This window comes from Peromyscus leucopus, chromosome 18 (genome assembly GCF_004664715.2).
Source record: "Peromyscus leucopus breed LL Stock chromosome 18, UCI_PerLeu_2.1, whole genome shotgun sequence".
NCBI lineage: Eukaryota > Metazoa > Chordata > Mammalia > Rodentia > Cricetidae > Peromyscus > Peromyscus leucopus.
In genome coordinates this window covers 15,634,719-15,662,153 of record NC_051078.1, presented here as the reverse complement: position 1 = coordinate 15,662,153, position 27,435 = coordinate 15,634,719, and the positions used below count along the sequence as shown (strand labels likewise).

Below are 27,435 nucleotides of genomic sequence, written 5' to 3'. Positions count from 1 at the left end.
ACACCCCATCCATTACTTCTTTGAGAATGATTTGACCACATCCATCTACCTCCCTCACACTTAGAGAAAACTCATGTTCCTCTCAAAGGCCAATAGTTTCTCAGTTAAGGGTGGGACTTAACTACTTGAGAGTAACTGATAATTTCTTTGAAATTCTCAAAGTATCTTTTTGCTAGCCAGGTAATGATCAGAAGTTCTTTATGAAACAAGTATCTGACTTTGTGAAGTTCAGATGATCCTCTATGATTCTAAAGAATTGTCATTCACCCCACAACAGCGCCAAATAACTAGTTAATGAGTACTAAAGAGAAGAGCTAATGAATAACACTTCACTGTTTTCCATGCCCTTAGAGTCCAGTATTGTGGCATCAATATCTAGAAAAATCTAGCAGTAGGCATTTCAGATTTTTCTCAGAGAATTAGTGTCCACTTCCTTGTTAGTTAACAACCAAGAAAGAAGGGCAAAAAAAAAAATGATGAAAGATATCCTAAGTAAATCCAGTTCTTATATAGTTCTTAAATTGTGACTTTCAAATATGTAATATATTATTGGAAAGGGAGCCTTAAAATAACATGTAGTGTTTGTTTTCTAGTTCTATAAACTGATATAAATCCTATAGTATGTAATTTAACACAGCTATCAAAATGATAAATCTATAGGGAGGCTTTTGAGTCAGTCTGTATTGTAACAATCGGCATGGCTCTTTTGTTTACAATAAAAGCTTCTTCAGAACAGGAACATGTGTATTCATTTATGCATCCATAGAAGCTGCAAGTCCTGACTGTACTTTCAGTCCTCTATATTCATAGGCCCTCATTGACGGATTCAACCTCAGTGGCTCAAAACTATTCGAAGCAAAATGCGTATGTCTGTACTGAATATCTATAGGCTCTCTCCTGTCATTATTTCCTATAAAATACAGTGTTAGCAACTATTTACCTAGGGACTTATCACAGTAAGTATCGCAAGTAATCCGCAAATGATTTCAAATATGTGAAGGATAGTAATAGATTCTATGCAAATACATTTTTATATAAGCATGTTGTATTTTGAGCTTTTTATATTGAGCATCTTTGAGTCTACATATGTGCAGACAATGTATACCATGGGTCCTAGAATTGAAAACAGTCCCTCATAGATACACAGGGATGTCTATATCAAGTCTTTCCCAGGGATATGTTGAGTGAGTGAACACTCAATTCAATAGTTTTGTTATTGGCAGGCTTTCACTGGGGCCACCAACCAGCTCCCAAATCATGACATGGAGACTTATTATTAATGATGAATGCTCAGCCTTAATTATTCTGTTTCTCTTAATCTATGTTTTGCCTCAGGGCTTTTTAACCTTTCTTTCCTTCTATCTGTCCTACTCTGTGTCTGGCTGGCGGCTACCTGAATGGCTGGCCCATGGCGGGTGGTGACTTCTCCTCTTCCTCCCCATTCTCGTGTCTCCTTTCTGGAGCCTAGATTCCTCCTCCTACTTATTTTCTCTGCCCACCAGACCCGCCTATCCTTCTGCTGCCTAACAATTGGCTATTCAGCTTTTTGTTAGACCAATCAGGTGTCTTAGGCAGGTGAGGGAAACCAAATGTAACACATCTGCGTATCATTAAACAAATGCAGCATAAACAAATGTAACACATCTTTACACAGTTAAACAAATACAGCATAAACAAATGAAACACACCACTACATAGTTAAAGTAACATTCCACAACACTTTCCCTTCTCTGATCTAAGGCCTATCTCCCTTTCAGGCCAGCACTGAGAGTTTAGGGTCTAGCATGCCTTCGAAGCTTGCTCATTGCCTTGGCTCCTGCAAATTGCCAGTGAAACATTTCGTATTTGTCCAGAATCAGACTTTACTTTTCTGGGTCCTGGCTTAAAAACTTTGCAGCACAGTGTTAATTGAAAGCATCTGTTGGGCTTTGTAAAAGATACAGATTATTTTTTTTAATTAGATCATTTTCTCCCTTGAATACACCAATAAGTTTTAGACTCAGTATCTGATCCTTTCAGTTTCAATTCTGAAAACCAAAATAATATGTTCTTCTGGAAGGATAATTTGACTAGATGTGGAATCAGTTTAGACCATTCCTTAGAGCCATATTTCACAGAAAGGTTGGATTCTGACGTGTGCATGTAAAAGCAGCAACACATATGGTCAAATCTGCCCTAAAATATACTCTAGCATGCTCACAGAATGCAGTAAGTCACAGTTTTGTGTATTCCTTTCCACACAGCAATGTGTATACACAGATAGGTAGGAAGTGGGTACATCAGAGACAATATTTTCAGTATTCTAAGCTGAAGTTGAATAAATAAAATCCTCATAGACTGTGACTTTGCTGTTTTAATAACACTGCTTTGAATTCTTGTGTCTATATGAAGCCTGCGTAGACAGTCAGCACTCATGGTTCAGTTTTAAAATGATGGCAGTTCCTGCCATCTTCTCCATAATAGTCCATGGAGATAGGGCTTACGAAGGGAAAGTTCCCAAACAAGTTAGAAGTTGAGAAAGACAGCAACTGGCATGTGTGGGTGACACAGGATTTTGTGCTGGAAAAGGTAGAAATATGGGAAGGGGTGGGCTCATCATATGAACCCTATGTCATCGGAAGAGTAAGTGTAAAATTGTTGCTAGATATATGATAAATGGAAAAATGATAGACATATGATAAATAATAGATGATAGATAGATAGATAGATAGATAGATAGATATTGATAATAGATAAGGTGAGAGATGGATAGATGAGAGATGATAGATAGATAAATAGATAATAAAGAAGTCATTAATAGATAGATGACAGACCCCACTTACTATGATTCAACTTCAGATTTTTCAACTTTATAATACTACAAAAGCAGCACACATTTAGTGGAAATCATTTTTAGATCTGATCTTTTCTCAGACTGGCACATGTGGTATAAGGCACTCTTGTGGTACTAAACAGCAGTAGTGAGCTGAAGCTCCTAGTCAGCCACATACTCACAAGAGAAGACAGCTGACACCCTATCAGAGGGCCATGCTAAGGGTGTTTAGTAGTTTAAGTATAGAAAACGCATTTTTAATTTATTTTCAACTTACAGTGAATTTATCAGGAAATAACACTACTGCAAGCTGAGCAGCCCATTTGTGGGTTTGTTTCTTTGTATGTATACACAAACAAATGCATAACATGCAAATAAATCCAGATATCTGTGGGTAAGCATGTATGTACATGTATGTGTTGACTGGGACAACCAGCAACACCGATACTTAAGCAGCAATGATCAAACTTACTGCCCAAGTCTTGGTTTCTAAGAATATCTCTCCACCAGGAGAAACCATAGCCCTGCAGAGATTTCAACAGTGAGCAGGAAAAGTTCACAAAATGAGCTTTGAATATATTCATCTGACAAAAAAAAAAAAAGTAAGACTATTCTCAATGGATAATGGGGAGCTGGCAGAGGGCGTAGGAAAGTATCTTGAAAAGCCTCCCACCAATCAAACCTGAAACAGTCTGAGCATCACTGCTCACAGTGAGGGGTCAGGGAGATGACTCCGTCAGTGAACACTTGCTGCACAAGTGTGAAGGTCTGGGTTCAATCCCCAGAACCCATACAAAAAGCCAGATGTGCTGGCATCTGCTTGTAATCCAAGTGCAAGGAAGATGCAGACATGGGGATCCCTGTAGGTTGGTGGCCAGCCAGTCTAACCTAATTAGTGAAGCCCAGGACTGTATGAGAACCTGTCTCAAAAAAAAAAACAAAAAACAAAAAACAAAAAAAAAAACAAAAACGGTGGACATGGTCCTGAAAATGAACAACACCTGAGGTGGTCGTCTGGCCTCCTCACATACACACACACACATGTTCACCTGCACTAGTACACACAAATGTGTATGCACATTTGCACATGCACAAAATGAAAAAGAAGTAATGAAAATAATGGCTTATAAACCACTTAAGAAATAGGAACTACTGTGGTAATTCCTACTAGTAATAAATAAGTAGATAAACAGAAAGCAGAAAGGGCCTGTTTTTAACTAATGACAATAAATTCAGGTAAGTCATCAATGATTCTAAAATCACTGGCTTAGTGGAAGATGGAGATTAAGATTTTATATCCTCAAATTATCCTACAAATATTTTTGTTAATGATTAAGCAAAAGAAATTTTAAAGTTACAATGGAGACACCTAACAGACACCATCTGAATCAAGAGATCATTTGATACCACTTCTAGTCAGTAAAGACCAATCAGTATTATAGGCCACCTGATGGACAAAGAGAACTCCACATCAATTCTCCAATATCCAGACAAAAAAAAAATTATAGCCTGGTTACAATTAGGAGAAAGGATCAGATAATAGAGATTTAGGAAATTTCAATGAAATAAATGACCTTCCAAATCATCAAGGTCATGAAGCTAAGTAAAGTGTGATGATCTCCAGAGTAAAGGAGGATAGGAAAAAATGGCCATGTGTGAATCTGAACTGGCTTTTTTTTTCTCTTACAAAAATTATAGGATGAGTAAGGAGCACATGTACTCAGTTGACTTCCCCAGACTACCCATTATTAGAAAAGAAAGGTCACCTCCAGTAGTGTGGTCGGAACAGGGCCCAGGGATGCAAGCTGACAGTTCTTTGCTTTAGAACCAAGCGTTGCTGCTGTTCCCACTATACTTCTTCAAGGCTGCAGTAAGTTCTGCATCACTGAGAACAGCGCCGAGGACAATCGTGGGCCTCCTGGCCATATGGAATATCATTAGAACAACAGACAGAACGTGAGTCGTGTCTCTGGGAGAAGGGCGCTCAGCAGTTCACCATCCTGCTCAGACAGGTTTTTTTCCTCTAAGTTTGAAATGATTTGAAAATGAAACGATGAAAAAAAAATATCAATTTTGTGTTCATTATTACTTTTTAAGCTCCTGATGTCCAAGGTTAATCAAGCAGGGAAAGGAACATTCACTGAAATTAATAAGAGTAGCATCAGCGGTGGAAGATAAAATGAACTAATTGCGTGATGTCAATCATTCATGGGGCGGGGCAGGTCTTGGAGGAGAGGGAAGGGAAGAATATGATTGAAACACTTGATACAACATTCTCAGAGATCTAATAAAAAATACACTACGGGGAGGGGTGATCTGCTCTTCTGACATCCTATATCCATCGGGTAGCCATTCACTTTTTACCTTTCATGTAGCCCATGTGCCCATTTTAAACAGAATATAAACAATGAATTTTGAGACTATACACAGCAAGTACTTTTACTTTTTGATTTACATTTCTTTTCTTTCTCTCTTCCTTCCTCTGCATATTTCACATTGGGAAGCACCATCTACCCTAACGTGAGGACTTAATTCAAAACATAAACTATCTTCCCATACTCTGCTCATCACCATGACAGATAATTAAAGCAGTATGCAGTGAGACAGGGAAGAGAAGAATAATTTACCTCCTTAGCCTCCTTCATCATCCATCCAGCAGTCTCTCCTCTACCTTCCTCTTGATCACTATTGCTTTCCATTCTCTAGACTACACATGTAACACTGCTCTTGAAATTAAGGTACTGAGGGAGCTCCAGCAATTGTTCTTCTCTCATAATCTCAAGATGGAAATCTCCCACTTAAAGCATGAAAAGTAAGAAAGCCATGACATAAGCGTCTCACTTTAAAAATGTTTCTATTTTCTAAACTGTCTTCCTCTATGTGAAGTTGGGAAGACGAACAACAGTCTGCCACTCTACACAGCACTTGTCAGGAATGCGAGACATTGTTACAGGCAAAGAGGCTTCAGAAGATCTAAATTCAGATCACCATCACTACAATTAAAATAGCCACCTTTCTCAGGTAAGGAAGAGTGAGGTGGAAAGAAGGTAACAGCAAAGGATTGTCTATAATCCGAAGCAATAATCCTGACAGAAATGGCTGAGAAGAAATGGCCCTGGCTTGCATCTGAAGATGTAGTTTCCTTCTTGACCTTGAATGTGGCTCTTTGAGACTTGGTGAATATAGTAAATAGTCTCTGCTTGTCCCCTCCATATCACTCCAGTGATGATGGCGAACATGACAAGGACAATGAGGACAGTCACGAAGATAACGACCAAAAAGCAACTAGACAAGACTATACGCAGCTTCAGGAGAACCCCTGTTGGTATTGTCATTTCCTTCAAGACCATCAGGTTCAGGAATTGCTGCAGCCTAAACTGCACATTGCAGTTATTGATCACATGGTGCCATAGTAAACCACAGCTGATAGAAGCGATGAGTTCAGGTCATGCGGTGGCGCTGCTCTCAGTCATTCACGCCTCTGTGCCAACAAGGACTCCAAATGCTCTGTCCCAGAATCTGCTCTACGCCTTTCAAGAGACCTCAGTTTTCCCAGAGAGGAGCTGGGGAGTGTTTCCCAACTCATATGCTCTCTTTCCAGCACATCTATTAATGTAAGCGCTCGAATACAAGGTTTCTTTCCTGAAATGTGCCCTACAATTGTCACCCCAGCTTTTTAGATATTTACTAATACATGGATCTATCAACTACTCATTAAGCAACAGTTGGAACAAGGTCTTGCCATTGGCATTGTGAACAATACATTAAAGCACCTGACCTATGGGACTTATTAGTCAAATAGAACCAATAACCCATTTAAATAAAGTAAAGAAATCAGATCCAGGGAATGCTGAGCCAGGGACCAGGGGTTACAATATTAAACATAATAATGGGGTGATGATAAGGTGTCACATTTGAACAAATAACTGTATAACGTGTGCATGCAGATACCTTAAAAGGAGAGCACAGAGCAACAGCCCTGAGATAAGTGTGTGCATGGTGTCTGAAAAACAGAGGTAGGCCTGTGCAGCTAGAGTAAGTCAGGGGAGAAAGAAAACTGAAGTAGTGTAGAAAATGACAGGCAGCTAAATTTGGGAGACAACTTTGTAGCCTCTTGAGAGGCTATTATAAACCCCTCTTTTTATTTAGAATAATAGAAAGCTATTGGAACATTTTAGGCTGAGAAACATCATAATATGTTCTGAGTTTAAGGCCCTCTGAAAAATCTGATGAAGATTTATTAAAAGATAAAGAAAATGGGGGTGGGGCCGGGGACAGTCAGGTGGCTCGGTGAGTAGAAGAGCCTGCTGCCAAAGCTGATAATGTAAGTTCAATTCCCAGGGAGCCACATAATGCAAGGAGAGAATCAGCTCTTGCAAGCTGTCTTCTGGTCTACACATGCCATAGCGTACATTGTCCCCATCCCAGACACTGAATAAATGCCATTTTAAAAAATGAAAAGAAGAGTTGTGAGATAATTAAAATAATCCACACAAGAGATTTTTGAAATAAAATAGTAGCCAAAGGGGGACTGAGATATAATCTTGTTTTGCTGAAGAATTAAACATGGGTATGTGCAAGAAGTCTTCAGGATTAATACCAGGAAGTTTGCTCTGAGTAGCTAAAAGGATGGAATTGACATTCATGATGGAACATTCTTTAGATAACCTTGGGCCGAGTGGTGTTCTCTCTCTTCTTGACTACAGTTCTTTTTATTCAATTAATTACCAATATTTATCCCTCAGACCTTGTTTTTAGTATACTTCAATTTATTCGAACACTGTACATCATTCTCTAAAGGTATATGCATCTTTAAGAATAACTGGCCAACAGCTATGGAGTCTCCATGATACTCGACTAGGCCCTCTGCATAAGCAAGAGTTGTGTAGCTTGATATGCTTAAGCGGACCCTGGCAGTAGGATCAGGATCCATCCCTGGTGCATGAGCTGGCTTTTTGGAGCCCACTAACTATGGTAGGACACCTTGCACAGCCTTGGTGCAGGAAGAGGGGTTTGGACCTGCCTCAACTTAATTACTGGGCTCTGCTGAGGCTTTAACTTTTGGGGGGAGGGAATGGAGGTGGATTGGAGGGGAAGGCTGGGGGGGGCGGCAGGAGGAGGGGAGAGAAGGGGATCTGTGGTTGGTATGTAAAATGAATTTTAAAAATTAATTTAAAAAAAGAATAACTGGCTTTGGATGAACTAAATAATTTGGGATGCCACAAGACATATTTAACATGCAAAACATACATAAGTTTTCTTAACTATAATTCATGTATTATCTTATGAATAAAAAAATTGTTCACAAAGGGGGGAGAGATGCCTCAGCACTTAAGAGCACTGGCTGCTCTTGCAGAGCACCTGGGTTTGATTCCCAGCACCCACTTCTGGCCTCCATGAACACCAGGCATGCGTGTGGTACACAGAAACCCATGCAGACAAAATACATAAAAACAATTCTTTTAGAATTTCAGGTCAAAAGAGTCAACACAATTATGTTGCTCTATCAACTTATAAATGAAATATTGAGCACTTTCCTGTAGTATGTACTGGAAATGCAACACTTGGCTTTGGAAGCCGCTGTGTGAAGAGCCCCAGCTTTGATCCCTTTCTTCCCAGGTAATGTAACTTCTTGCAATGGGGAGGAGCTACCTAGGATGGCCTAGACTTCATTCCTGTCTCTTATGGGAACAGATGTCCTTCAAAACGGTTTATAACCCAGCACAAACTGCCTTCCAGGGCCCTTCAACTGTGACATCAGCCCCTTCCTGATTTCATCAGCCCCTTGCCACTTTCCTGAGCTTTGGTAGACAGCTACAGTGAATCCTAGGCTTCTTTGGTTCTTTGCTGCTTATCTATGAGTAATAGACTCAATTTCTATAACAAGTGAGCATGATTTGTGCCACAGGGCTCTCAAATCCAGGTAATGCTTCAGCCTAGAATAGTTGTGAGGCAATAGGCACCGGATCTAAAGAGTGGGTCTTGGTCTGAAGTCAAACAACTCGTCCATAGGAACCAGTCGGAACATAGTTACATGAGAATTCATGTTAGTGGGTGATGTGAACACTCTTGCACTTTCTCAGTGAAATAAGAAGCAAGGTCATCTACTGAGTAAAAGCTAGGAGAAATGTTTGAAGATTTGAGGAAAAGGGGAAAAGAGTCACCATAATGGTATAATTAGATGAATAAATAGAAATAGAAAACGAAAATATTGGGCCTTAAGGTCATTAAGCCTAGGTGTCTATACAATCTAAGGGGCTCAGAATTAACTTTTCTCTGGTACCACTCTCTCCCGGGTGAGTGTAGGCCTAGAGTAATCAGAGTTGGATTTAACGGGATTGAAGTAATTGTGAACGTAGAAGAATATGGCAAAGGAGATACAGACTTTGGGGGAGGGATCAATTATTTCAATGGACCAAATGGAAAAGAAATGATAGAAAAGAAAACAAGGATGTGAAAGAGTGGAGGATAAAAGACAATGAGTGGGAGAAACAGTCTTCCCTGGGGAAGAACACACCAGGGGTTGGCCACTACCAAACGGTCAGACCTGAAAACGGACAGACAAGTATCATACGGACTGAGCAGGTTGTGTATGTGTATTTAGGGATATACATATATATGTGCGTGTGTGTGTTTCTGTGTGTGTTCATATACATATATGTGTGCAACAACAACTTAAAAAGAGGTCATGAATTTGTAAGAGAGCAAAGAGAGTTATATGTGAGAGCCTGGATGGAGGAAAGGGGGAAGTAATGTAATTAATCATAACCCCCCAAAAATAAAAGTAATTAAAGACAGCAAGACAAAAGAGGCAAAGCAAATAAAGAACAATGAGTTGATTTTATGTCCTCATAAAGTTGATCAAGTATCAATGTTGTTAGCTTTAAAATGAGGTCACTACATGCAAAATACAGTGATCCCTAAAGAGTAGTGGCTATTGTATCTCCATAAACAACATTGTCTTCTTTGGTCCATAACTCAAGTGTACAAGTAATCTCTTCTGTGCTATTCTTTATTATTAAGAATTAATATTTGATGCTACTGACTACCACTATGCTTTATTGTACAGTGGAGAATTACTGTACTATTAAGAATCCACTCCTTTGAACTTTATTTTCTCAAAATCTACTATGACTGACGCTTGGCTTTCCACTAAAAGCCCTTCCATTTTCATGGCAAACTTTGTTATAATGTGCCCCCAGTTAATGGACTGAGGAAGGAGAACTCTCAGGCTAAAGAAAATGGACATATCAATTAATACATACAGGACATTTAATAAAGTTTAATACTTGTGCATTATTAAGCCTCTCAGCAAGTTAGTAATACACAAGAACTATCTCGGTTTTATAAATGGTTCTCGTAAAACTCCAAATTGGATTAATCATTTATAACAAGAATGCCACTCTGGCAGGAGTTGTGGATTGTCGGAGAGGACATGCATTCGTGGGAAAAGCTGTTATATGGGAAAACATAGGGTTTTCCATTTTATTCTCCTGTGCACTAAAACTTCCCTTTCATGGAGGCCATTGTGTAAAACATGACAGCTATCATTCTTTCTTTTCCTTGTTCTTTATTTTTGTATTCATTCTTTGGTAATTGCATACATTTATACAGTGCATGCTTTTAAGTTAATCCTTTAATAAATGTGTATGCTATAGAATTTAATGTTCCAGTTTTCAATATTACCTCATTTAGAAAAGAAAGATATACATACCAGGTACTTCCTATTTCATTTTTGAGATTATACTAATGACAAATCCCAGAATAAGACAGAGAATAATAAATGATTCAGTTCTCCACTCCTGCTCCAACATAGTACTCAAAGTTCTAACCACTGAAATAAGAGAAGAAAATGAAATACATATGCTGATAGAGATATTGATTCAGAGGAAGAGCTAAAGCTGTCCCTGTTTTTAAGTGACATGACTCTAATTAGAGAATCTTGTAGATTCTGAAGATAGAAAACCTAAAAGGTGATTTTAGTAAAGTCACAGAATACAAGATAAGTACAAAAAATCAATCTCATAGATGACAGATGATAAATAATACATAGATAGGTAGATAGACAGACACACAGACAGACACACCGACAGACACACAGACAGATGACTGATAGATAGATAGATAGATAGATAGATAGATAGATAGATAGATAATTTTGATCTATATTTTGATCTAGCCCAGGGTAACACTGAAGTGCAGCTCTGCCTGTCTCTACCTCCTTACAGGTATATGCCACCATGCTCAGTTTTTTTCATGCTGTGGATTGAATTCAGTGCTTTCTAAATGCTATATATATTAACAGTGAACATATAGAAATCAAAATTAAAACATATTTACAATCAATCCAAGGAAAGTGAAGTGCTTAGGTATGTGTCTGCAAAGCTTATATACTACTTGAACTCTGAAAATCGCAAATTCTGATGAAAGAAATCAATGATGACCGAAATAAACAGAAACAGCACATTTATAGGTTTGAAAACTCCACATAGCAAAGATTTCAATTCTCCACAAATTGATTTACTGGCTTAAAGCAATTCCTATCAAAACTCAAGCATGATTTTTTTTGAAGGATTGGCAAGCTTAGTCTCAAAGATATATCAAAAGCACAAACTAGAACAGCTAAGAAAATGCTAAAAGAAATATAAAGTGAGAGAGATTGCTGTAGCTGATATTAATTCCTTATCATTTTTGTCCTAACATAAATCACTTTATAATATTAACATTTTATTAATTCTTGGAGAATATCATACAACACATTTTGATCATATTCACTCCCCAATTCCTCCCAGCTCCTATCTACCTTCATGTCCCTACCCACCCATCTTAGAATTTTCTCCTTTTTATTTTTAAACTCAAGTCCTGTTTGTGCTGCCCAACTACTCTTGAGAGTGAGGCCTGCCCTGAAGTATGGTTCACCTACCAGGATCATACCACTAAATAAAACCGATTCTCCCTCTCTCAGCAGCTAAGGCCAATAGCTCTTTAGTTGGTTTTGAGATTTCTGGACCACCCCACGCCCAACTCCACACTGAGGTTTTTGTCTATCTTAAGCTTGCACTTGTGAATGCCAACATAATCACTATGAGTTGATACGTGCATCTCCACAACTGTGTCCAGAAAACACTATTTCCTTGAAGTTATCCACCACCTCTAGCACTTAACAATCTTTCTAACCCCACATATATCCTTGAGCCTGATACAGAGAGCTGTGATATGTACATCCCAGTCAGGGCTAAGCACTTCACATTCTTTTATTCTCTGGCACTTTGACTAGTCAAGACCAGTCTCTGTATTAGTTGCCATTTACTGCAAAGAACCTTCTCTGAGAACAGCTGAGAGATACTCTCATTTATGAGTGAAGCAATAACTTGTCAGGAGCCATTTTAGTGGTGTGTCCATCCACTTAGCAGGACAGTAGTGTTGTTTCTTGTCCCTGTTAACAGTACGTGTAGCATGAATCTTAAAAGTTCTTATTAGTAAAAACAAACCTGGAGCTAGTTATTGGAGTGAATGCTGGAAGATCAGAGAAGCAGAACAAGCCACAGCTTCCTCAACTCGCCAGTTCCTCAGCTGATCCTGTTTCCTCAGACTGGAAGCCTCTGAGTCCTCATCCAGAATGAATCTCAGCTGAACTGTTGCTCAAAAGCCTAAAAGCTTAACCAGCTCTAGTTCCTTAAATACTTTTCTGCTTCCTGCCATCACTTCCTGGGATTTAAGGCTCTTATTACCACGCCTGGCTGATTCCAGTGTCCTTGAACTCACAGAGATCCAGACAGATCTCTGCCTCTGGAATGCTAGGATTACAGGTATGTGTGCCACCATTTTCTGGCCCCTATATCTATCTAGTGGCTGTTCTGTTCTCTGACCCCAGATAAATTTATTAGGGTGCATGATATATTGGGGAACACAATATCACCACATTATGGGTTCTATCTCATGGAGTTGACTTTAGACACAATCAGAAAGTGGCAGGTTGTTCTTGTAATGTTTATAGCAACATTACATCACTGGCATGCCTTGTTAGAGCTCACAGGAGGAGATTTCTGATTACCTTTTCCTCATGGTAGCCTGTATAGCACCTGCCAGCACTGTGAAAGCTTGTCAGTAGAAATAAGCTTCCAGATAAGTACCAGCTTGATTGTTTTTCATGTTCTATGATGCAAATTGTGAATATGTCACATCTTCAGCAAAACCCCAGTACCAGGAATGTGTTATCCTTTTTTGAGTTGCTGACTGTCTTAGTGAGGGTTTCTATTGCTGTGAAGAGGCCATGACCATGGCAACTCTTATGAAGAAAAACATTTAATTGGTGAGGGGTGGAGAACAAGCTAAGAGTTCTACATCTTGTTCCACAGGCATCAGAAGGAGCCTGTGTCCACACTGGGCATAGCTTGACTGTAGGAGACCTCAAAGCTCGCCCTCAGACTGACAACTTCCTCTAACAAGGCCACAGCTACACTAACAAGGACACACCTCCTAATAGTGCCACTCCCTGTGAGCTTATCAGGGTCATTTACATTTAAACTACCACATTGGCCAATCAAGTCCCGTAGACCCCTAACATTATAGGTTATTGTCAATGCCCTTGGTTACCCTGCAGAACATAGTACTGAAATTCTTTTTATAAAGTAACAGCAACTAGTAGTATGGTACTGATGGAGGGAGAGACTCAAAGGTCAATTGAACAGAACAGAAAACCTAGAAACAGGCCCACACAAATATTTCCAACTGGTTATTTTCTAGTTGATTTTTTTTTTTTTGAGAAAGTAATTAAATGAAGTTGAGAATAGCTTTTTCAACAAGCAATGATAGAACAGTGGCTATTCATAAGCAAAAGAAAAAGAAAAAAACCATTGACTTTAATCTAATGTAGAAAAAATTCACTACAAGTAGCCATGATCATAAATGTAAATATAAAGTCATGATTTTTAGAAAATCTTCAGGTCTAGGGCTAAGCAAAGAATTTTTGCATTCATATCAAAAGCATACTGTTAAGCAGAATAAATCAAATGCACAAAGACAAATTATGCATATTTTCTCTTAAACGTAAAATATATATGTTTAAAATGTGTGTGTGTGTGTGTGTGTGTGTGTGTGTGTGTGTGTGTGTGTGTGTTTGATGAAACTAGAGAGGGAATTATGCAAGAGGAGGAAGAAATCTCAAAGGAGGTGGGCAATAGAGAGGGGTGTCGATGCATGCAATAAGCAAGAAAAAGAGTGGACTAACTGGAAAAACCAGAGGAAGAGAGGAAGAGCTACATGGGAGGGCAGTAGGAGAGGGGTGTGAATAAGAAACAAATAGAGTGACTGATGTTCATGAAGGTGTCGTGATGAAAGCCGTTGGTTTGTATGCTAACCTAAAATAAAATGAAAAGTGCTATGCTAAGATGAAAAAATACCATAATGTAGTAAAGGAAAAATTAATAAATAGGTCCTTATAAAAATTAAGAACTTCTATTATGCAAAATAGCCTACTTAAGAAAAGTTAAAAACCAGTTACAAAGTGAAAAATAGTTATAAGCTATATGTCTGGCAACAGACTAGTATCTAGAATTAATGAAAAACTCTTAATACTCAATAGTAAAAAAAAAAAAAACAGATAATCTAATTAGAAAAATTACATTAGCAGGCATGTGACTGGACATGATATGCACATAACAAATAAAGCCCAGAGGAAGAGTCTCCTTTTAATGAGCAATTAAGGAAACGTGAATTAAACTACAAGTAGTTACCACCATAATCATATCAGAATGAGGGGAACAATCAGTGAGGACACTGTCTTAGAACTTCTGCTGTGAAGAGACACCATGACCACAGCAACTCTTATAAAGGCAAACATTTCATTGTGGATGGCTTACAGATCAGTCTATTATCTTCATCATGGGACAACCAGCATGCAGGTAGACATGGTGCTGGAGAGGTAGCTGAGAATCCTACAACTTGATTTGCAGACAACAGGAAGTGGTCTGGGACACTGGGCATAGCTTGAACATATATGAGAGCTCAAAGCCTGCCTCCATAGTGACACACTTCCTCCAACAAGGCCATACCTTCTAATAGTGCCACTCCCTGTGAGCTTATGGGGGCCAGTTACATTCAAACCACCACAGACACTAAATATCAACAAGAATGTAGAGAAAGTGAGGCACTCACAACACTGATATGAGACTGTAAACTGATACAGCCACACTGGGAAATTGTTAACAGTTTTGTTTTCAAATAAGTAAATAAATAACCAAGCAAACAAACCAAGCATACAGATACAGTGCAACACAATGGTTCTACCCTTCAGCACTTACTCCAGAGAAATGTAAATTTATGTTTATATAAAAACATAAAAATCATTTGCAGCAGTGTTATTCATTTGGAAACAATCTAGATACCCTGCAGTGGGTAAATGGTTCATCAAATGATAGTGCATCCATTGTTTATTATGGTGGAATAGAGTTCTACAATAAGTCAATACACAGGTGCAGGTGCATGAAAGGAAAAAAAGGGAGTAAAGACCAGACATACGAGGGCCTTGTGGTGATGGAACCAATTTATATCTTGACCCTGTCATTGATTACATGAATACACATGTAGTAAGATTAAATTATATATAACTAACACTCAAATACAGTCACACACTCAAATTACTGCATGTAAAACTGCAGAAATCTAAATAAATATAATCAATGCATTTTCCAGTTTTTATGTAGGATGATAATATTGTGGGAAACTCAGCTATGGTTAATTATACAAGATCTTTCTATATCATTTCTAATAACAGCATGTGAGTCTCAATTGTCTCTAAAAAGTTGAGTACATAAGAAAAAAAGAGGAAGCGAGTGCTTTTTCTGGGAGATCTCAAACATTTTGAGCCATCTTATGCTTTGAACAGGGAAGTTATACAATAAAAATCAGATCATACATCGAATGTATAATTGTATAAAATTATACATCTGAATTATATTAAGAGCTATACCTCGTCATTTGGCAAGACTCAAAGAAGCACATTGTGTATTAGCTCCTGCTTTGGGTTTAACATGCATCTTTTAGGCTACCCCCTGCCTTTTTTCTGACCAAGAGGCAAATACTCTTCAGAGCTGCTCTGGAGTCTCAAATGAGGAGCCTGTTAGCTTTTCAAGGCAGTTGCCTTCCAAACATTCTTCAAGCACCTGCTGGAGTCTTTGCAACTTCACAGAAAGATTTTTGTTTCGTCTTTATAAGTTGTTTTCTAGTCACATGCAGAAAGTTCTGTTTTGATCCAATTCCCAACCACTCTTTGACCTTTAACATGACAGAGAAACATATTTTTAGTGTCTCTACAATCTATAATAAAATTTTAATGAGAGGAGTTTTCTCAGAGCTAGATTATCTGACTTCCCAGAACAAGGTGATTGTCGCCTCTTCTCAATCGCTTTTCATAACATTCTGCCCGGGACTGACATTGTACATGCTCAACCACCAGCATTTAACGCTCTCGGCTCTAAAACCCTGCAACCTGTAACAACGTGTTGAAGTTGATGCATACATAGGCAATAAAAAGCATTCATTTTAAGAATAAGTTTAATGCAAGTTGGCAAATAAATTCACCTCTGCATGGACATCATCTGACACAGAACTCGCTATCACTGCCACGGAGTTCCCTGGGTTGTGTTCCCCAGCTCCCAGACCAGGGAAACCATTTGTTTTCTATCACGATTGATTCTGCATGTCCTATAATTTCACTTTAAGGGAAACGTGAAATGAATATTCTTTGGGGTCTAGCTTCTTTGACTCAGCATACTGCTTTTAAATTTTGTCTATCCACTTTTATTAGTAATTATTCATATTATCAAGTCATTTTACCTCACTATATAAATTTGGTAGCTTGAAAGTATTAAAGAAGCTACAATGGGGGCAGTGATAGATGGCTCAGTGGTTAAAGTGCTTGCTACGCAATCACCATGGCCTGAGTTTGGAGCCTTAAAACCCACAGGAGAGATGGCTCAATGGTTAAGAGCACAGGATGCTCTTCCAGAGGACCCAGGTTCAATTCCTAGCACCTACGTGGGAGCTTATGACTGTCTGTAACTCCAGTGCCACAGGATGTAACACCCTCAAATGGACATCCAGGCAGGCAAAACACCAATGAACATAAAATAAAAATAAGTAATAAAATATTTTTTAAAAAAGAAGTTGGGTCTGGCTGGGAATGGTGCCCACCTCTCCTTCGAGGCCAGTCCACACTCATAGCAAGTTCCAGACCAGTCAGGGATACCCAATCAGACCCAGTCTAAAACATAAAAAAAAATTAAATTAAATTAAAAAGATCTAATTCTTGGGAGTTGGAAGTAGAAGGATTCTGGTGACCTGCTGGTCAATGAATTCCACATTTAGTGAGAGATTCTATCTCAAAACCAAGGTAGAACGCAATTTCAGGAACATATTCCACACCAATCCCCCAATTCCACACATGCTCAAAGGTTTGCATGCACCCACACATACCACAGACATGCACACCAAAAAAATAATAAACTACTCTGAACATCCATCTGTGTGCTTCTACATGGAATCACACATTCATTTCTGATGGCTACATGGGATAGGAAAACCCATTGATTATTTACTTAACTTTATAAGTAACTTCCAGACTGTTATACCTTTTCATAAGTAGCATATAGAGTTCAATTACAGTCTTCCTTATTTTTTTTAATTTTATCCATTCTAGTGGGTGCCATATATAATTTGGTACTAATGAATAACGATTTCCACATCTTGCTTGTTAGTCCTCAAGTACTTTCTCAAATAATTTTTAAATTCTCTCTCTCCCTCCCCCTCCCCCTTCTCTGATATTTGGACCTAGGGCCTCAGAAAGTACATCCTAGGTAAATGTTCCATCACTAAGCTCTATGTCTACCCACTGCTTCTCTACACAGTACTGAGTTTACATGCTCTAGATAAGCCTCTTTGTCAGGGACATTCTTGTTAACATTGCCCCTAATCCATGCTTATATTTTTATTTCATTTAAGAATACCTTTGAAGAGTGTAATTTTTAGCTTTAAAAACATGCAACTTAGCAGTTTTTAAAAAAAAAAAACTTATTATTTGTTCTTTATGTATCTTGTCTGCTTGTCTTTCCTACCCTCAAATCGTGACTATTTTCTCCTGCTTTTGTTTAGAGGTGTTATAGCTTCATTTCTCATCTTTAGGATTATGATGCATTTTAAAGCTCCTTTAACTTAAAGAATAATAAAAGCTAGAACTCAGCTCCCTCAGTCTCCACTAATGTTGAATTTACTTAATTGGAGATCCATTTGCTTTAGAACCTAATAATTACCCAACAATGTAAAAACACTCTGATCTATTGATGAGGAGTCCAAATGCATCAGCTACTTGGGTTTCTTTTTAACAATGTGTACATATTTCATATCTATCAGGACAAGAGTATTGACTATAAGAACTCCTGTTCTTACCAACGGTTCCATCCTTGGCTCTCCCACTTTTGAAATGCTCACATATCAGCAGACTGCACGAAAAGGAAGTAACGCCACTCACAAGCTCAAAAGCTCAAGACACTGATACACAAGTAAGTTCTAAACTCCCTCCTATTATTCTCTTCCTAATATTCCACTATCTTGCCAGTGGTTTGTTCCCTGTAATGAAATGGCTTTTAGAGATGTGAGAAGCAAGTCCATAGTGACTTAGGAAAAGCATTTTGTGAGGTCGATATTTTTTATGTATTCATGTGAAAACACATGAATAAGCATATTAGTGTTTGGTTTAAATATTTGGTTCTATTAGTTTGATACACATATATTCATGTATAATTTTTGTATTTATACATACATATATATAAGTAAATAGAGAGATATATGATACATAGATAGACAGATAATACATGATAAATAAAAGATAAATCAACAGTAGAACTAGTGTTCTAAACCTAATGAAAATGAAGTTCTAAACCATCACTCACATGTCTACAATCATGATGAAGAAATTCTTGAAACTGTTTTGTCTGGCTCAGTCTTCATATAAAAGAAGTACAATCTACACAGTATAGCCTAATATTATAAAACATAATTCTATTACATTTTAAACGTTTTGTTTTCACATCAGTTCAGTACAATCCCAAAATAGATTCTACATCTACAAAGAAAAACATCACACTATGTTTTACAGCAAGGATTTTGAATTCTGGCTAATTTCTAAAATAGAATTGTTTTTTGAGTGTGCGTGTATGTGTGTGTGTTCATGTATGTGTGTGTGCATGTGTGTGAGGGGGTGTTAATTGCTAGACCTTCCTTCCTCAAAACTGTTTAGTAGAAGTCTCTGAAACTTTGGAATCCCATGATTCTCCTGTTCAGACAGATGAAGAAAATTTTTCTGAATTAGCAGTCTTAAAAGTGTGGTGCAGCCGGGCGGTGGTGGCGCACGCCTTTAATCCCAGCACTCGGGAGGCAGAGGCAGGTGGATCTCTGTGAGTTCGAGGCCAGCCTGGGCTATCAAGTGAGTCCCAGGAAAAGCACAAAGCTACACAGAGAAACCCTGTCTCGAAAAACAAAAAAAAAAAAAAAAAAAAAAAAAAAAAGTGTGGTGCATTGATCATCAGAGGTCCCTGAGAATTTTACTGGAATGTACATTGACAAAACTTGACTTCCAATTCCCACATAATTGTAGGTAGAATTTTAAACAAGAACTATTATGCTTTATAAAACTGAAATAAGTTAAACCTTATCTTATTTTTATCTAATATAAGGCAGAGCTCTCAAACAGGATACCCTTGGCCAGAGAATAAAAGAACAGACTAAAGAAAACAAATATTCCCTCACCTTTAATTTTACTCAAGGGTTAGGAATGGGGAAAACAGATCATTATTTACAAATTCATTCTTCTCTGCTTAGCAATTTGATGAGAAAAGTTTCAAAAGCACAACCTTCATACAGCGAGGAAAATAACTTTTCCAACACATGATAACAGAGTGCTAGAAATTCAGTCAAAGCAAGTGGAATCAAAGGTGAGGTGATTATTATTCCTTCAGCCTTTGGGGAGTGTCTCCAGCTTGTGTTCTTGCCAGAAGCAATATCCAGCTATTTATGTTAAATGAATCAAGGCTGAAGGTGAAGGCAAGCTAGCCTCAAGAAGACCTCACTATTCAGTTTATCCAAAAATATGAAGACAAAAATAGAGAGGGGGGGGGATGATCCAAAAGAAAACTGAAAACATGGCTTTTAGGAGTCCAAGAGGAATCAAAAGCATAGCCCAATAATACTAAGAAGGTAAAGAGAGCCTAAAGGTGAAAAAGTAGTACAATATTGGTACAACTCACCTAAGTGCACACCACAACATCCCAGAAGTCAGAGGCAGCAAAGTTCACAAGACATCATCACCTGCTTGATAGTTAAAAATTGAATATTTACATTTTTTTATGAAAGCACGAGGAAACATACATTTTTTTTCTGTTTTTATCAGAATGTGCAATGCATATTGGTAGATGATAAGAATAAAAAGTGAAAATGTATATTTGTTGACTGAGAGATGTCACCTACAAGATTTATTTTTGAGAAATAATAAACCATAAGCAGAAAAATATAATCACAAGTATGCGCTTCCTATAATGGTTGATAACAACTAAACAAAGCACTAGAAACCTCTGTGGCCGTGATGTAAACATAGTTAAGTATGACATAAGTAGGGTTAACTATGCCATGGTGCTTTGTACTTTGTGGCAGTTAACAATAATGACATGGGATGTCAGAATATATAATTTGTTCCCAGATGTATAAAAATACATCAACCAGATAGACATTTTGTGTAAGTATTTAAATACATAGAGGAAATTTTGTATAATTTCTTTAGTAGAGGAAGATGAACTGAGTTAAGAGAGAAAATATGTATAATCATACATACATTCATACACCTATTCACATGCCTGTACCTTAAATCCCTCTACATATATCTACATTTTTGAACATTTATAAATTTTTTAATTAAATTATACATTTATGCTTAACATACCCATGAATCAAATTAGACCTCTTGAAAAACAAATCAATATGCTGTTACAGCTTTTTGGAGTCAAAGACTTGGAGGGGACTGTAGTCAGGACTTAGGAAACTTCTAGCAGAAGTGAAATCCCAGGAAGATAATTGACAGACTTGAGCCTTGTAGGACCGCTGGATAGTGGAGTGTTTTAATTTATTTGTTTGTTTGTTTTCCATCTGAAAGGTGGTGGTTGACATTTGGAAGGGAAAAGTAATATGCATGAAGTAGGTAGTTGGAGAACAGGAGAGAGACAAGTCAACAGGAAGGAAAGAGGAGGGAGGGACAGGGGATATCAAAGGATGAAATTGGGATTTCCAAACCGTGAATGTGATGAATTAGAAATATATTTGTATCACACACCTGGTATATTAACGCACACAATACCTGTCTTCTTTTTAAAATATGCGTCTATTATTGTCATTTGTGTGTGTGTGTATGTGTATGTGTGTGTACGTGTGTGTGTGTGTGTGTGTGTGTGTGTGTGTGTGTGTGTGTGTGTGTGTGTGATAGAGGAGGCACTTGCCATGGCACATCATGGAGGTCAAGACACCATTTGTGGGGTTGTTTCTCTATTTCTAGAATCCTGTACTTCCTAGGATTGGCTATCTTGCTAGCCCATATCTGGCTTCTTTAAGAAAATGTATATTGAATTGCATGTGTTGGACAAAAAATAACATTAGGCAATTTTTATTCTAAGGCAATAATTTTCTCCTATCTCTCAAAAACGTTTGAAAATTATTGATACTTCTCCCATTTTCTTGGATTAGCAGTTACATATTTTAATATTAGTATTAATGCCACAAGTGATCTGGTTTCTTATATATTTTAAATAATGATTTTATATACAATTGTCCTAATGTGTTTAATGTGAGAAAAATTAATCCAAATGCCATAAAAACTTGAAGGATGCATCTATAAGCTCTGATTGGAAGCTTTTGATTCACAAGTTCCTTTATCTGAACTCATGGTTTTATGTTTCAGCCTTCAAAGAATTTTATCTTAATGTAATATAGTGCTATTCAAAAAATTATTGATCAATATTCATGTTGATTTTAATAAATATGTATACAAATTTAATTTTTAACATATGACAAGTATAACAACATTTCTTCTGAATTGAATTGTCATTAAAATAATCAATCAAAATACAAATATAGGTAAAAGTATTGTAATTAGGAAGCAAAAATAAAATTTTCATTGGGACTTCATTTCTTATTGAAATGCTGGTGTTTCTTTTTTCCAATTAGTTCACATAGTCATGGATTATTATTATCTTTAATCTATGATGAAAGGCCAGTGGAAATTAACTGCCAAAGAAGAAAGATACTCTACCACCATTAGGAGCTGCACTCATGGTTCTATTAAATGCATCATTTACAATATACTGCGTAGTGTGTTTATACTAAATTACCTAACTCAAAGGACCATTGACTTCCAGGGTTATTTGTGCCCCAATTTGAAGATCACTATTATGGAAGATATCAGGATGACATCAAACAATGATGAATGTCCAATAGGCCCCATGAGTAAGTCACTAGAAGGAGGTCAGTAAGAGTGTAGCCTCAGTAGCTATATACTAATGTGCACATAATGAATAACAGTGGATCCAAAATCATAAGCGACTGGCATAGCCTCACCCGGAACACCATGACTAACAAATAAAATGAGAGGATGAAAAGCTGAGGCTTCCAAAGAAGCAGAAATATTTGAGGTAAGAACAAGTAGGACCATCTGTCATATATATCCTACATACTTGGTCACACTGAGGGAGTGATTCAAACCTCAGACCCCTGCATGCCACTTACCACCTACCTAGTCAGAGTCTCTGAGGATAGGCTTGAAAATTGTTTATACTAATCCTGGACTTACGGTCTTCTATGCTTTGAAAATGTTCTACTTATTTTTGAGATTATGACTATATCATTTCCCCCTTTGCTTTCCTCCCCTCAAGCCCTCCTAATACCCTCTTGCTCAGTTTCATTTTCATGGCCTCTTTTCTCCTTACCTATTGCTACACACATGTATGTATGTGAGTACACATCTATATTCCTAAATACGTCCGGTTCTATGTAATGTTACTTGTATGTATGATCTCAGGGCTGACCACTCGATCTGCCATGTGTTAAACCACTCAGCACCATCTCTATAATTTCAAAGGAAAAATTCATCACTGAGCTTTGGAGCAGGGCATAGATGAGGATGGGTGAGTAATTACTACAACAAATCCAATTATGTGATTCCAACAAACATGGAAAGGGAAAGCTATAAAAACCAGTGTTGCTCCATGAAAGTACAATGCCAGCTTCATATGTCATTGAAAGTTCTATAGCCATATTTTTAAATGATAAGAAATGAGTTTGATTGAATACAATAAAAATTAGCCAATAATTCTAAAATTTTATTTCATCATGTAATGCATATAAAAATAATAAACAAAAAAATTTTACTTCCATTTTAACTCATTCTTCTAAGCCAGGTGTATATCCTTCACACTGTACACTGTTCAGAATAGCCATATTTTAAGTGTAGAGCAAGCTATCATACTGGTGGCTCATGGGGTGTAAAGAAAAGAGATTCCGATAGAAAGACCCCTCTGAAGTTCAGGTTCAAAGAAAAAAAAAACTTGTGCAAAATATAAAACGAAGAGTGCAGCACTTTAGGACACAGCAATCCAGAGCCTCAAACACCATACTGCAAACAGGTTTAAAGGGGAACGCAGGTCCCACGCATTGAACTAGAGTAGACTCACTCATGTCATGAAAGGACAGGTGGCTTTCATGTTTTCTCTCTTGCTACCTCTATGTTGCCTTTATCCCAGGGCTGATGTCTGGGCATCAGCAGCCCCAGCTGTCACACTTTGATGCAAAAGGAAGCCAAAGGAGAAGAAATAGAGCATCACAACTTATGTCTCTTCTTGGGAGAAAACTCTCTTCAGCGATGGCCCCTACAGGACTCCTTTCCTAGCTCACTGCCCTGAGCTGAGATTAATGCTGATCCTTATCCTACCAGTGTCAAGGCATGACTTGGTGTCTCAGAACTGGGTGATATCAAATTGACACTTGGCATCCGGTCTCTCTCGCTGGTGCAATTTAAAATTTGGATAAACTTCATGGATCTCAATTCAAGTGTCTACTTGGTGGTTCTTAAATGTCTCCTATAAATGGCTGGGAAGCTTTAACTATGACATACCAATAATATGGCTGCCTAAACAAGACTTGAACAAGGACAATACCATGATACATGCTAACATGGAATGGCTCCATCCCTAACCAAAAAAAATACAGGCTACCCAGGGATGCTGCGAGTGGGTTACCCTTTCCCAGGGATGAGGACACTAACTGGTTATCCGATAGCAAGTGGTTGACCTACCTGCAAGCAACACTGAATGGAATCATCAGCATTTATTTATATATTTATAGATAGATGGATAGATAGATAGATAGATAGATAGATAGATAGATAGATAATAGACAGACAGACACACAGACAATCAATTGATACAATAAAAACAAAAAGGAGATGTTTAGAAATTTGAGTGGGAGCCATGGGAGAGGTAGGAGGAAGGATGGGAGGAGTTGGTAGAAAGGGAATGGAAGGAAACAATGCAGTTATATTTTAAATTTAAAAAAGGAGCATCTTAACATTAAAGATAGATAGATGATAGATGATAGATAGATAGATAAGATAGAAAATAATGCAAAACAAAGCAAAAAGTGAATAGCGATGGGAAGATCTAGAAAAAACACTGGGACTCAGATCAACCTTCAGATAGCAGGGAGAGGAACATCGGAACATCTCCCTCAGCCTTGGTTTCCTTTATCTTGGTTGCCATGAAACCCAAGAATCAGCGGCAGACATTGGTGAGGGTAAAGGTCTCCGAAAGAATACCTACAATGCATGTACAAAGGGCAGGGCAAAAAAAAAAAAAGTCCCAGAAGCAGAAGTCCACAACCCCCTACACCCACCTCCAAAGGTTAAGTTCTATATTACTGTATGTGTACGTCTCGCTCACAAAGAAATGGCAGCTGTAAAGGCTAGATTGGTGCCTTCCAGGGGTTAGGAGGGAAAGAGAAAGTGTAGCTACCAAAGGGAGCACAATGAAGGTTTTTAGAACTGGTGGTAACGCGGATCTACAGAAGTGTTACAGTGGGTGTAGACATTGTGCACGCCTAAGTTTCAAAAGCACACTCATTGTGAACGGTACATTAGGGCCGGGGAGGTTGCTCAGTGTTCAAAGCACCCACCGCACAAGCACGTGTACTAATGTGTGATCTCCAGAACCCACACAAATGCTGGGTGGATGTGGCCACCTGCCTATAGTTTCCACTTGCCCAGAAGGTGAGGGGATCCCTGGAACAAGCCAGACTAGCCTTATTAGTGAGCCTCAGGTGCAGCTGAGGAACCTTGTGTAGGGTTTTATTGATGTGAAGAGACACCATGACCACACAACTCTTATAAAGGGAAGCGTTTGAGCGTGGCTTGCTTACAGTTTCAGAGGTTCAGCCCCATTATGCTCATGAAGGGGAACACGGCATTAGGCAGGCAGATTTGGTGCTGAAGCTGAGAGTGCTACATCTCGCAGGCAACAGGAGGTCCACTGACTGTCACACTGAGTGAAGCTTGAGAAAAAGACCTCAAAGCCCGCCCCCACAGTGACACACCTTCAACAGAAGGTGTGGCCCAGATTGAAGGTGTGCCCTCCAGCCTCAAAGTCTGGATTAAAGGCATGTGCCATCCAGCCTCCTCCAACAAGGCCACACCTCCTAATAGTGCCACTCACTATGAGCTTATGGGGGCCAATGACATTCAAACTACCACAACTTGCCTCAGGAAAATAAAGAGAGAGAGTGAAGAGTATTGACATCAGCTTTGAGTCTCTAGATTCATGCACACTCATAAACACATGTGTTTCCACACATGCAAGCATGCATATACATATGCATGCATACTACCCACACAGTTAAAAAAAATAAAAGGAAAGAAGGAAAAAAGAGAACATAATCAGAATTGCTTAGGCACATGGATGCATGTCGGGCTATAGTGAGCAGACAGCAGTTATTAAACCAAAAAAATGAATCTTTAAGGAGGAAGGAAGAGAGAATGGGCATGCGGTAGACAACCAGAAATGACCACTATAAGCATGAAATAAAGTATAAATGAATGTCAGCAAATCGCTTAGATCTGCCAGCAGTCATGGCAATGGCTGAACTTCTAGATTGAACTGAGATGTACCAAAAATAATATTTCCCCAAAACGTTTTTTTTTAAGTTACTTGGAGCAGAAACAAAGAAGAAATAAGCCCTCTGCTAAGGGCAGATGGTATAAGGTTAACAGATGACAGACGGAACATGGAACAATCTCACTGCTATTATGCTTCCGTTAATCTGTCCAGATGACCTTAAATGAGTGAAAATGGTGAGTCACCAAAAAAAAGTACAATGTAATCTCATTTAATTAAACACTATGTATATGTGCAATGAGCATGACATACTCTGAAATACAAGCAGTTTATATTTTCGCTGTAAAATTTTCATCTTGCAGTACATATGTACTCCCTGAATAGTCTGCAATTCACACATATTATTTTTGAAATAAAGGAGAACAAATAAGTCAAGTTTTAAGTGACAAAAAAAAAGGTAAAGAAACCGTGAAGAAATGAGAAGGTCTAAATGAAGCAACTTTCACAGAACATGTAGAGTTTGTGAGTTGCAATTAGCTACCCGCCCCCCAGCACTGCAGGAACTTTGGGAGAATGGAAGACATGCATCCATGGCTTCAATCTTCAAAAAAGACATGAAGTCAGATGCTGAAAAATATAGCGAAAATCTATGCTTAATTATTTAAAGAACACGTTTGGAGAGCACAGGAAAGACAAAGCATTAGGGTCCCAGCTTGGGCTTATTGTAGTAATCAAGATGAGAATAGATGGTCTAAACCAAAAAGAAGTCCTGACAGGCACACCTCATTTCTTTTTGTAGATAAAGTTACCAACCATGGCTGCTGTGATGTCAGACATTTCATCTTCAACATCTTCTCTCTCAGCATTCACAGGACCTCAATTTTACTTGGAAGTATATATTGGTTATTTTATAGACTCCTCATGCCTATAAACCCATCTTCACACATCCTGTAGTTAATTCACTGCTTCCCCCAGAAGACCTGCTCAGACGAGTATCTTTAACATCATAGGAAACGGCAACTGAACCCTCGCCTTGTTCCAGTCAAGCATCCCGAGTCATTCTTCATCCTCTTCTCTCACACACCGTCTGAAAATCCACTCAACAAATGGTTAACTTCCCTTTACCTGGCCCTTCTTTTCGTGGGTATTGCTCTAACCCACTCCAGGCTCTTCTACAATAAGCCTCTGCAGGAAATCCCTGCTTCTTGTCTAGGCCACACACCCTCATTATCCTTTCAAGTCATGGCCCTCCTCTGAGAAAACCCTCCCGTGACTCCTCACTTGTTCAGAATCCAAGTCTTTGCACAGCCTTCAGATCCCCTGATGAGAGGACCTCCATTCTTTTCAACTTCCCACCACACTCCCACTGTGGTTCTATCCACAGTGGTTTTGCCTGATTGTGCCAGCAAGGCACACTGCCGCCTTGGC

The 27,435-nt window shown here is 38.4% G+C and overlaps 1 long non-coding RNA gene across 3 annotated transcripts in view; it reads left to right on the top strand.

Annotated features, from left to right (window-relative positions):
* The window catches only part of LOC114699049, a 46,054-nt gene that overhangs the window by 11,580 nt on the left and 7,039 nt on the right, over positions 1-27,435 (top strand). For 2 of the 3 annotated variants that reach the window (XR_005089425.1, XR_003735449.2), the window contains exons 1-3: positions 14,857-18,369; positions 22,267-23,031; positions 26,097-26,243. This is a non-coding gene — a long non-coding RNA (uncharacterized LOC114699049). Of the gene's footprint in view, positions 1-14,856; positions 18,370-22,266; positions 23,032-26,096; positions 26,244-27,435 lie in introns of those variants that run through there. The other variant, XR_003735450.1, reaches the window with a different exon arrangement.